Genomic DNA, 13,322 nt, shown 5'->3' on the forward strand with positions numbered 1-13,322 from the left:
ACTCACCACTTTTTCAAGCCCTAACTTCCTTCTTACTTGGTTTAGATGCCATGGTTCATTACTATAATTTCTCCCTTGAATATGTATATCCTCAGTACCCTTGCCATTTTGCTCCCTGAATAGATGAATGTGACTGGAGGAAATGCCACTTGTTTCTGTTTTATTATATGACTACATCTTAAATGGCTGCTCAGTACAACCTTTTGAGTCCTATTACATTACCCTACTATTGATAAATTCACTTTCGCACTTTCTGAGACGATTGTTTCACATCATTTCTTCACTGCTCAAATCTCCAATACTCCTTTCATACTGTTAGTTGATGACCTTTCTTACTTTATTGAAAGAAAGAAACATCTAGAAAAAAAGTGTGTCTTCCCATCACCAGATATATCAACCTACATGCATCTTTATAGATACATGTATATATCTATAAAGACGTGTGTGTATGCATATGTGCATATATATATATATATATACACATATACACACACACACACATTCCCCCTATAAAAGCCAGAGAAATGGGCCATAACTGAAGAGTGATATTGAATCAAAGGATTTTTATTTTAAGGTAAGAAACATTGAAAGATATTTATGTGCTGCTATGAATAATAGGTCAAGAGGAAAACACTGGTTATGCAGGTGCAGGGGCTGGATGTGGAGAAGAAAAGAGACAGTGACAAGGGGGAATGTGTGATGGAGTTATTATCAGAGATAACTTTTTATTTGAAAGACCTATCCATATGGCAAGGAAAATATCTAATTACCAAACATCTGCTCTTGTGATTGTCCCGTGAATTACCTCCTCCCCTTTGAAGCTCCAGACCCCTATCCCATTCCTTAGCTCAAGATGGCATATAGGCCTCAATTGTTCAAATTGTCTTTAGGTCTCATATCTTTGGGGCTCCTGTATGTATGAAATTAAATTTGTTTTCTCCTGTTAATCTATCTTATGTCAATTTAATTATTTGGTCAGCCAAAGAACCTAGAAGGGAAGAAAGAAAAATTTTTCCTCCTGTGCAGTGGGTGTTGATAATTGTAGTAAATAAGACAACCATGGCTGCAGCCCTAATAGAAATTACTTTGGGAGTAGGAAAAAAAATAGACAATAAACAAGTAAACAAATAAACAAGATAATTACAGAAGTATGAGAAGAATGCTAAGGAGGAATATGTTGAAAAGAAGGCAGCACTGTGGTAAATGTTAGACTTCTGTACTTTATAATTCATTAATTAACCTGTTAACAAAGCATGGAGTTTCCTTAAGTTCTTGCTTTCTATTTGGACTAAGATGGTCTTCTTACCCTTTGCTTAAGGGAGATGAAGCAAGAATGCTGTTTATTATACTGATTTCTCTATGGTATATAGTCCTATTTCTTAGAGGTACATTTACATTATGGATTTAAATTTTTATCTTTTAGAAAGTTCTTTAATTAAAAAAAAGTATAGGCAAATATTGCTCTAAATTCAGGATGTAGGTTGACATTATTTTTCTGTGCATAAAAACAGTTATACCCAAAAAAGTTTTGATTTTTTTACTATGAAAAATTATAACATCTGTATAAAAAGCCCCATAAACAAAATACTAAATATTTCATAAGAGTAAGAAATAGGAATAAATTCATTTAATAGTTCATAATGGCAGAATTATGAAATACCTAAGTATTAATGTAAAAATAAATATAGATGATCTCTATAAAAATAATTATAAAATATTAGAGGCACTTTTAAAGAAGACTAGATATGTAGACAGATATCCTATATCACAGGATGAAAAAATTGGACTTTGTAAAATATTGTGCCCCAAATAAATGTATAGACTTAATATAATTCCAATTAAAATTCCAGGAGTAGTTTTCTTTAAATACTTTAATACAAAGTGACTTTAATGTTAATCTGAAAAAATAGGCAAAGGTGTAACTGTGAAAAATTGAAACAATCCAAAAATATATTACTATAGGCAGTAAGTTAAATCAATTATTGTTTATCTCTATGGTTGAATGCTAGGTAACTCCATGAAAATATTTTGGAAGAATGATAATATGAGAAAATGTATGCATGAAATTTGCATAATTTTGATATTTACTCAAGACTTACTAGGGATTGACCTAGATGCTTTACTTTATTGACTCACTTAATCCTCACAATACCTCTATGAAGTGCTCTTATCATCACCTCTGTTTTACAAATGAGGCTACTAGTTACAGATCAGCTAAATCACTTGCCCAAGGTTATTCAGCCAAAAAACAGAATTTGAATCAGGAGAGCTGGATTCCAGTGTCCATAACCACAACATAACCCTCCTGTTACTGAGCAAAAACCTAATTGCATCTTCTCATGGCCGTCAACATGTCTACTACCTCTTCTACTCAGATCATCCTTTTCCCTTGACCTTAGTCAATACTGGACAGAGGCAAAGAGTTTTACCTGCCAGGGAAAAATAATACAATAATAAGAAAAAAGACGAATCCAGAGTATCTAACAGGACTAAAAAGATACCTGCATGAATCCTGGGTCCATTTCTGAACTCTAGTTGAAATAAGCTATGCCGATTCAGATCTAGTTGGCACTTGAATAGAAAAATCTTGCAAAATATAGGCTTTTTCCCTCATTGCAAGTAGTGTTTGCATTATATGCATTTGTATGGAATGGAGGTATTTTCCTTTGTTAATGGTGATATCTGTTTATGGTCAGTAGGATGTGTTACCGAAAAAATGATAAAGTGAAAGGAAGCCATTTAGGGTACACAACTAGAAATGTATTTTTTTTGGTTGAATAGACCCTAACAAACTTTCTCCCTTTCCCTTTTACTCAAACACTTTCAACTTCTTTTATCTGAGAAGGCAAAATTTTTTTCACTTTTCTGTTTTTACTGGTTGGACAAAAGTTACAGATTATATGTGAAAGGTAAATGGCACATTTGGAGTCAAGAGATGGCCTTCATTTCTACAAGAATGAATGGGGACATGTGCTGAAAATAAAAAAAGTCCTGAATTACTGAGACTCAAGTGCTCCAGTTCACAACAGTTTAACTAGGGCAGTGGCCTTTGCGATGTCTGATGACAGATGCCTTTCTACTCTGATCTGGTTCACAGTAAAGAAAGCCAACTATAAAACCATACGGACAATCTCCTGCTCCACTTTTTCTTAGAGTACAGTGGGGTCTGTTCTGTTTTTCAGTGATGTAATGAAGGATCTATAGCTTTTCAAATCAGTTTTTATTTCTGAGTGGAAGTCTGGAATGATTTTAAATGAGTGATTTGGGACCCAAATTTCTATGTATGGAGGGAGGGGTAGTTTCCCACCCCACCAACAAGTAATTCTTGAACATCTGCAGGAAGTTTGAGAATTCAACTCAATTCTGACACCATCTACCCAGAGATAGCATCAGATTCTACAGGCTAAAGCTTCAGTCTTATACAACTGCCCCTTCCCCTACTTCAGATGCCAGCCCCAAGCCCAGGTTCTTACCTGTACTTCTAACCAAGTGGCTATAAATCAGAGGCTCCATGACCCCTTCCTAGGGTTTAATTAATTTACCAGAGTGGCTCACAGAACTCAGAGAAACATTTTACTTACTGGTGTATTGTGAAAGAATATGATAAAGGATGCAGATAAATACCACATGGATGAGATGTGTAGGGCAAGGTATGGTGAAAAGGAGCTTCCATGCTCTCTCCAAGTGTGCCACTCTCTCCAAATCTCCACGTGTTTACCACCTCAGAAGCTCTCTGAATCCCATCCTTTTGGGTGTTTATAGAGTCTTTATTACATAGGCATGGTTGGTTAAATCATTGACCGTTGTAGATTGATTCAACTTCCAGCCTCTCTCCCCTCCCCAGAAGTGGGAGGGTAGGACTGAAAGCTACACCCTTCTAATTACATGGTTGGTTCTCCTGGCAACCAGCTTAGGTGAGGTCCAAAAGTCACCTAATTAGCATAACAAATTGCACTTATCACTTCCAAAGTTTTTTTTTATTATTATTGCACTCATAAATTCCAAAGGTTTCAGGAGCTCTGTGTTAAAAATGGGGATGAAGACCAAATCTATCTATCTATCTATCTATCTATCTATCTTCTATCTTATAAATCACAATATAGATTTTTTTAAAGTTTAAAAAGCCCACCAGACTAGACATGTATAGTCAGGACACTCAACATGGCTGTTCTCTTGCTTTCTGTACATCCCCTGCTCCACCAGTGCCTGCTTCACTGACACCTCAATCACATGACTGACCTTCCTACATACTTGCCCCAGGGCCCAGCTAGTAATTGTTCCTATTAAAGACGCTGTGAGGGGTGTGCCCTTCTGCTAGTTTCCCTGGTAACCAATGAGCCAACCTGATGTCAATTCCCATTGTAACTGGCAATCTCCCCTTCCCCCAGAAGCAACAACTGCCACCATGTCCTGCCTGCCGTCCACCTCACACGGTGGGGTGTTGCTCCACGACCTTGCTTCGGACATGAATGCTCCCCTGATTCATTAAACCATTAATGTCTCTATTGCGGAGTCTAGGCTCTTTCTTCAGTCTTGGAGCTGGGCAAGCACAGGGCTTGTAGGTCTGTGGGGTGCAGTCCACCAGTGGTCCCCAAACTTTCTGGCAACAGGGACCAGTATCGTGGAAGACAATTTTTCCAGAGACGGGAGTGGGGGCGTGGGGGCGTGGGGGATGGTTCAGGCGGTAATGCCAGCGATGGGGAGCGGCAGATGCAGCTTTGCTCACTCACCCATTGCTCACCTCCTGCTGTGTGGCCCGGTTCCTACCAGGCCGCAGAACAGTAATGGTAACCATGATTATGGTAACCAAATATATATTTTCAGGAAAAAAAAAGGACTTCTTTCATGAAGGTGGAATTCACAGGCTTTTATACTGCAAAGCAGTGAAAATATCATGAACAAGGACTTTGATGTAGGAGAAAGAAAGAGTGGAAGGAAGGAAGGAAGGAAGGAAGGAAGGAAGGAAGGAAGGAAGGAAGGAAATTCTATGTTTGAAACCGAGCAGGACCCTGTGGGGCTCCTGGGCGTGGAAGCCTTTCTGCCCCTCTGTTTCTTGACTCCAGGCCCCAAGACCTTCCCTGAGTTCCAAAGGGCAGATTCTAACAGTTACTAATCTGAGAAGGGAAGGGATGCAGAGACAAGGGAGGGGCAGCCAGGAAACAATAGTGCAGCCTTGGGGCAGGATCCTGGTTCCACCTCCTGAGGCTACATTAAAGGAAGCAGAGAAGCTCATCAGTAAGATTACCTGAGACCAGATTAGAGGAGTGGAGGCCCTGCACACACCTTAATCTTATCAGCAACCCCACCCTTGAACTATTGCTATAAAACTCCTCATCAAATCCTCTCAGGTTGGGACCCATAATTTTTCAGGGCAGGAACCTGCTGTGTTCCCCTTTGCCTGGCAAAGCAATAAAGCTATTCTTTTCTGCTTCACCCAAAACTGTCTCCAAGATTTGATTTGGCACCAGTGCACAGAGGTCGAGCTTTCAGCATCAGATTCTAGTCCTGGCTCTACTTGTAAAGAGCTTGGTGACTTTGAGACCATTATGTATCTTTCTGATTCTCATTTTCTTCATGTAAAAAATGAAGTGAGTGATACAGAGCTTGCAAAGTCCTTTTGGGGACTAAATAGGATGCTGCTGATAACTTACCTAGCCTAGTGCCCGGAATATAGTAGTTACTCAATAAATGGAAAGTTACCACAGCTGTAATAGATCCTCTGGAATGAGATTATAAGAAATACTATTTGCTATTCCATATATCATGAATGAAATTATAACTAAAGAATGATGACCTTAACTGATATACATACTTAGTGGAAAACATTTTTTTCAGCATAGTAGTATAACTGGTGAGGGGATCATGTCAGAGCCAGCTAAACATTTTTTGTGTTATTACAATATTAACACAATTTTATGAATTTGAAAGAGGGTCTTTGCTGAAGTTTCATTATTTGGCTCCCAAGCATCTGAACATCCTTATTTATATTGAAGGTGTTCTCTATCTCCCAAAGCAGAAAACAAAGTAGGCAGTTGATTCTTGGAAACTAGTAGCATGTGAACAAAGGTCAGCCAGTTAGATCCTCTGGTTCAGTACTTGGAATCCTGATAAAGTGATACAAGGACAGAGGGACACTTAGAAATACTCATGGAAACAGAAGCAGGGAATACGTAGCTGGGGTTATACCTGCTAGACTAGACTTTCTCTCTGACCAGACCTGAACTATGTTCTCTGCCTGGTCTCTTTTGAATTATGCTCTTTTCACGAGCTTGGTTCTCTTGCCCTAAAATTGGTTCTATGATCAATCCTATGTCTTTCTTATAAATCCCATTCTGTTTTTATATTAACCAGAGTTGATTTCTGCTGTTTGCAATCAAGAACTCCAAGGAATTAGTAAACTAGTGAGTATTTCCTCCCAGTATTACCAAACCTTTGGAGTATAAATTAGGTTATCATAGTATGGAGGGTTTAAATAAATGTACTCTCTACACTGTCTAAGAAGATGACTGTACTGTATGTAGCTCTCACATGTAGAACACTTAGCACATAACTGTCATTGTGGAGGTATCATCACACAAAGCAATACCAAAAAAATGGCACTTGAAACTGAACGTAATCTGAGGAGAGGATTTTGGTAACTAAAGTATAATTCCCAAACTCTGGGGATAAATTAAGAACATGGATTTTATCTGTCCCGCCAGCAAACCTTCTGAGACTGTATGTGATGGTGTGTAATGTGGTAGAGAAGGAGGAGCCATGCTAGAATAGATGCAGAACGTGAAGAGGACCACGTTAAATATTTCCTAGAGGCAGAATGCAGGCAAGGGGCAGAAGGAGAGAGGAACAACACCAGCCCAAAGTCCTCTCACTGAGCAGTGAAGAGTGCACATCGCCTCAGCCTGTCTTGCCTTTTAAAATGTGGTAACTAGGGAAATCATTCTTAATAAAAAGTGTGGGACTTGTAGATAAACAGCGATTCTGAACTTCCCTTGGAGGGGTAATTTATTGAATAGGCGGGGTGAGAGAAGCCAGTACGAGTACAAGCAATGTTTTTCTTAGATCAAAAGTGTATTAGAGGAACTTTTATAGAATTCTTTCAGGTTCCTTGGATTTTCTCAGAGTGTGATTGTTTGTGGAGGCCTCAAAATGCTGTTTAGCATTTCTGTGTTTATAGTCTTCATTTGCCCAGAGAGATTGCTGGAGCAAGTCCAAAAATGTATAGAATATGCAAGGAATTTTTTTCCTAGCATAATTTTTGTAAACACTGACTACAGAAGCATCTATTTTATATCTTTTTGGACATGACCCTGGGCCTATGCTTCTGTAAGGAGTCATTGAGCCTGGTATGATATTTTGCATGCCTATAACCTGTACCCTATTTATCTGCCCTGAGTCATAAGTACTATTAAGAAACAATGTTAAATTAAAACAAGAAATCAGAAATATAAATAACTTCTCCTTGATGAACGATATGCATTAATACTTACTTAATCTTATTAGATATAACACTTCCAGAAAGATTTCCCAGGATAAATTCCCTTCGGCATAAACTCTTTTCAATAAACCTTTCATCATTTATAAACTTTGATGAAATAGATTCCTTAAATAGCCGTCAGAATTTCCTTAAACATTATATTTTCATATTATTTAAAAATAATGAGAAATTCTATTTACTAATCTTTGTTTTCATAGTTTAATCTTGAGAAGGTGCTTTTTAACTTGAGCAGAATGAACTAATCCAGAATATTTTAAGATTATCATCAGAATCATTCTGGATCATGCACACAGTTTCATAGAACTTCAGAACTAGCAGCCATTTGGTTGTGAAAGGCTTCTCTCTTACATGAGCCAGACATGCCCAGGCCAGGTCACCATACTCTGGGTATAAAGCCAAGAGATGTGGGTCAATGGAATTTCTTTTTTTAGACTCTTCCACTCTTGCGTTCTACATTTTTTTCCTTCCACGGGTAGAAGGAGAAAAAACATTATGTGTTTATACAATAGGCATGAAGGAAGTATCTAAGAACTAATATCAATATATAGTGGGCATCTATTATGTTTCAGGGTTTTATGTAGAATGTCTCATTTTACTATCAGAAAAAGCAATGAGACATTATGCAAGTACAAAATACAAACCAAGAGAATACAATGCCTATTTCATATGCTCCCATAGCATCGTGTGTCTACCCCTATTTATCTGTCTACACCTTCAGTGGAGTTAAGTATCTTGAGGATACTGATTGTATTACTGATACTGATTGACACAGAATGGGTGTCTTCAACAACAGAGATTTATTTTCTCACAGTTCTGAAGGCTACAAGTCCAAGGTCAAGATGTCAGTAAATTATGGTTCTTCTGAGACCTCTCTCCTTGTTTTGCAGGTGGCTGCTTTCTCCCTGTGTCCTCTCATGTTGTTTCCTTAGTCTGTGTCTTCTACGTTCTAATCTCCTCTTCTTACAAGAACACCAGTCATAATGGATTAGGCCCACCCAAATGACCTCATTGTTACTTTAATTACCTCTTTAAAGATCCTATACACAAATACAGTCATATTCTGAAGTACTGGAGTTTAGGACTTCATCATATAAATTGGAAGGGGGGTGGAGAGCACAATTCAGTTCATAGCACTCTTCATGTCTAATCATTTTTATATCTTTACCACAGAGTTAATGCTTGTTTATATCATACCACCTGTTTTTCCAAGTAATTTTGTAATTTCTTCCTCAATCTGCTAAGAACAACTATTTTCTATACCCCTTATGACATAGCCTCCACCCTCCCACGTCCACTCCCAGGAAATACGGCTGCTGCCAACAGTTCCTTCCCTCTCTGTACAGTGTCTACATCCTGCCTTGAATCTGGGCTGCTTTGACTGATCTGGCCAGCACATGACACTGTGCCAGTTCTGAGCCCAGCCTCTAAGAGGACTGGCTACTTCTGCTCCCTGGGTTTTGAGGCCTTGAGCCACTGTGTAAGAAGTCCAGGCTCCTGGGTTGCAATAAGACAGCCCACGGAGGAACACTGAGGGGCTAGAAATGTTAGTGAGGAAGATGTCTTGGATAGAGAGCTCCTACCTGAGAATATGTTGATGGGAACTCTAACTAGAAGTAGTATCAGCTAACTTTATGCTCCTTTGGCTTCAGTGAAACCCTGTTCCCATTTTACCACCTTGAGGATGGTTAGTTTACCATAACCTTGGAGCAGAGTCCCCAACCCCTAGGCCTTGGACTGGTACCAGTCCACGGCCTGGTACCGGTCCACGGCCTGTTGGGAACTGGGCCACACAGCAGGAGGTGAACAGCGGGCAAGCGGGTGAAGCTTCATCTGCCGCTCCCCATTGCTTCCCATCGCTCTCATTACCGCCTGAACACCCACCCCTCCCGCTCCGCCCCACGGTCTGTGGGTCCGTGGAAAAACTGTCTTCCACAAAACTGGTCCCTGGTGCCAAAAAGGTTGGGGAGCACTACCTTAGAGAATTCCTTTGCATTATCCCACGACATAGTGTAGGCAGTGAGAGCGGTATTCTCATTCGTCCTTACCCTTATCTAGCTCTGTCCAAAGGGAACTTCAAGCCGCTACTCCAAGCCACTAAACAATTTAATAAAATTAATGTATTTTTAGGCCAAACTCTTGCACTTTTAACATGAAACCAATTTCACATAATTTGAAATCTATTCACTGGAGCAACCATCCACAGAATGATTCTCAACTATTCTTGAATCTGAAATGCCTGTTAAGGTACAATTGGTACTGTCAACATTTCTTGCACAATTTTAATGAGAAAAAAAATTAAAAGCACACTTCTTTGTGTGGCCAGTCATTAATCACTGCAATGATAGCTGGGAAGTAAATTAACTGATACTATAACCTTTTCCCCTTCAGAAGCTAAGTAATCATAAAGGTACCACAGGAAAATTGGTTACATCTGAACAAATTTTGTGAGGAGTGATGATAATTAAAAATGGTAAAAATCAAAGTTTCTTTTTTTTTAATTAAAAAAAGAAACATTCTGAGAACTTCAAACTTGGAGGCAATGCTGTAATTCTCATCTTTCCCCCACTGTCACTTCCTCATGCTTCTCAGGCCATGTCTGTACCCTCTTTCTTGTCACCCCTCCTCCAGGGAACACCTTTGGATCCACTGAGGACATGGGGTCCTTACTGTGTTCTGCTGTTTTCTCAAGGGTCCTGCTTATCTGTGTGGATGGCGCATCCTGCACTCCATCCTGAGATCCTTGATGACTGCAGCAGCTTTTATTTCTTCTCCATTCCCATTCTACTACCATAGCCACACTCTGGACGTTGCTGTTTTCGAGAATTGATCCATCTCAAGAGAAAACTGTCATTAGTATTCTCAGTTCCTCAGTTATTTCTTTCCTTTTTCCCCAGTATTCTTTTCCCACCCCCAAGACATTTAACTTTTGTTTCTATCCAGGTCAGATATCATGGTGTCTCACATTCTCAACTCTCTAAGCCCTTTGCCTTTCTCGCAACTTGTTTTGCTAAACTGCATATAACCTCAGATTAATATAAACTCCTGGTTTCCTAATTTCATACGTGGTCTGATGGGAGCTGGTGGAAAACTGGAGAATCTTATAACAATATTGATTTGTTTGATTTCAAGTTTATAAACTAAAATATCAAATGGGTTCTTTTTTTTCTTTTTAACATCTTTATTGGAGTATAATTGCTTTACACTGGTGTGTTAGATTCTGCTTTACAACAAAATGAATCAGTTATATATATACACATATGTTCCCATATCTCTTCCCTCTTGCATCTCCCTCCCTCCCACTCTCCCTATCCCACCCCTCCAGGTGGTCACAAAGCACCGAGCTGATCTCCCTGTGCTATGTGGCTGCTTCCCACTAGCTATCTACCTTACGTTTGGTAGTGTATATATGTCCATGCCTCTCTCTCGCTTTGTCAAAGCTTACCCTTCCCTCTCCCCATATCCTCAAGTCCACTCTCTAGTAGGTCTGTGTCTTTATTCCTGTTTTACCCCTAGGTTCTTCATGACATTTTTTTTTCTTAAATTCCATACATATGTGTTAGCATACAGTATTTGTCTCTCTCTTTCTGACTTACTTCACTCTGTATGACAGACTCTAGGTCCATCCACCTCATTACAAATAGCTCAATTTCGTTTCTTTTTATGGCTGAGTAATAGTCCATATATGTGCCACATCTTCTTTATCCATTCATCCAATGATGACACTTAGGTTGTTTCCATCTCCAGGCTATTGTAAATAGAGCTGCAATGAACATTTTGGTACATGACACTTTTTGAATTATGGTTTTCTCAGGGTATATGCCCAGTAGTGGGGTTGCTGGGTCATATGGTAGTTCTATTTTTAGTTTTTTAAGGAACCTCCATACTGTTCTCCACAGTGGCTGTATCAATTTACATTGGTCACTGATTCGTGACCAACAGTGCAAGAGGGTTCCCTGTTCTCCACACCCTCTCCAGCATTTATTGTTTCTAGATTTTTTGATGATGGCCATTCTGACTGGTGTGAGATGATATCTTATTGTAGTTTTGATTTGCATTTCTCTAATGATTAGTGATGTTGAGCATTCTTTCATGTGTTTGTTGGCAGTCTGTATATCTTCTTTGGAGAAATGTCTATTTAGGTCTTCTGCCCATTTTTGGATTGGGTTGTTTGTTTTTTTGTTATTAAGCTGCATGAGCTGCTTATAAATTCTGGAGATTAATCCTTTGTCAGTTGCTTCATTTGCAAATATTTTCTCCCATTCTGAGGGCTGTCTTTTGGTCTTGTTTATGGTTTCTTTTGCTGTGCAAAAGCTTTTAAGTTTCATTAGGTCCCATTTGTTTATTTTTTTTCCATTTCTCTAGGAGGTGGGTCAAGAAGGATCTTGCTGTGATTTATGTCATAGAGTGTCCTGCCTATGTTTTCCTCTAAGAGTTTGATAGTTTCTGGCCTTACATTTAGGTCTTTAATCCACTTTGAGCTTATTTTTGTGTATGGTGCTAGGGAGTGATCTAATCTCATACTTTTACATGTACCTATCCAATTTTCCCAGCACCACTTATTGAAGAGGCTGTCTTTTCTCCACTGTACATTCCTACCTCCTTTATCAAACATAAGGTGCCCATATGTGCGTGGGTTTATCTCTAGGCTTTCTATCCTGTTCCATTGATCTATCTTTCTGTTTTTGTGCCAGTACCATACTGTCTTGATTACTGTAGCTTTGTAGAATAGTCTGAAGTCAGGGAGCCTGATTCTTCCAGCTCCATTTTTCGTTCTCAAGATTGCTTTGGCTATTCAGGGTCTTTTGTGTTTTCATGCAAATTGTGAAATTTTTTTGTTCTAGTTCTGTGAAAAATGCCAGTGGTAGTTTGATAGGGATTGCATTGAATCTGTAGATTACTTTGGGTAGTAGAGTCATTTTCACAATATTGATTCTTCCAATCCAAGAACATGGTATATCTCTCCATCTGTTTGTATCATGTTTAATTTCTTTCATCAGTGTCTTATAATTTTCTGCATACAGGTCTTTTATCTCCTTAGGTAGGTTTATTCCTAGATATTTTATTCTTTTTGTTGCAATGGTAAATGGGAGTGTTTTCTTGATTTCACTTTCAGATTTTTCATCATTAGTGTATAGGAATGCCAGAGATTTCTGTGCATTAATTCTGTATCCTGCTACTTTACCAAATTCATTGATTAGCTCTAGTAGTTTTCTGGTAGCATCTTTAGGATTCTCTATGTATAGTATCATGTCATCTGCAAACAGTGACAGCTTTACTTCTTCTTTTCCAATTTGGATTCCTTTTATTTCCTTTTCTTTTCTGATTGCTGTGGCTAAAACTTCTAAAACTATGTTGAATAAGAGTGGTGAGAGTGGGCAACCTTGTCTTGTTCCTGATCTTAGTGGAAATGCTTTCAGTTTTTCACCATTGAGGATGATGTTTGCTGTGGGCTTGTCATATATGGCCTTTATTATGTTGAGGAAAGTTCCCTCTATGCCTACTTTCTGCAGGGTTTTTATCATAAATGGGTGTTGAATTTTGTCGAAAACTTTCTCTGTATCTATTGAGATGATCATATGGTTTTTCTCCTTCAATTTGATAATATGGTGTATCACATTGATGGATTTGCATATATTGAAGAATCCTTGCATCCCTGGAATAAACCCCACTTGATCATGGTGTATGATCTGTTTAATGTGCTGTTGGATTCTGTTTGCTAGTATTTTGTTGAGAATTTTTGCATGTATGTTCATCAGTGATATTGGCATGTAGTTTTCTTTCTTTGTGACATCCTTGTCTGGTTTTGGTATCAGGGTGATGGTGGCCT

This window comes from Lagenorhynchus albirostris, chromosome 4 (assembly GCF_949774975.1).
Source record: "Lagenorhynchus albirostris chromosome 4, mLagAlb1.1, whole genome shotgun sequence".
In the NCBI taxonomy this organism is placed as follows: domain Eukaryota; kingdom Metazoa; phylum Chordata; class Mammalia; order Artiodactyla; family Delphinidae; genus Lagenorhynchus; species Lagenorhynchus albirostris.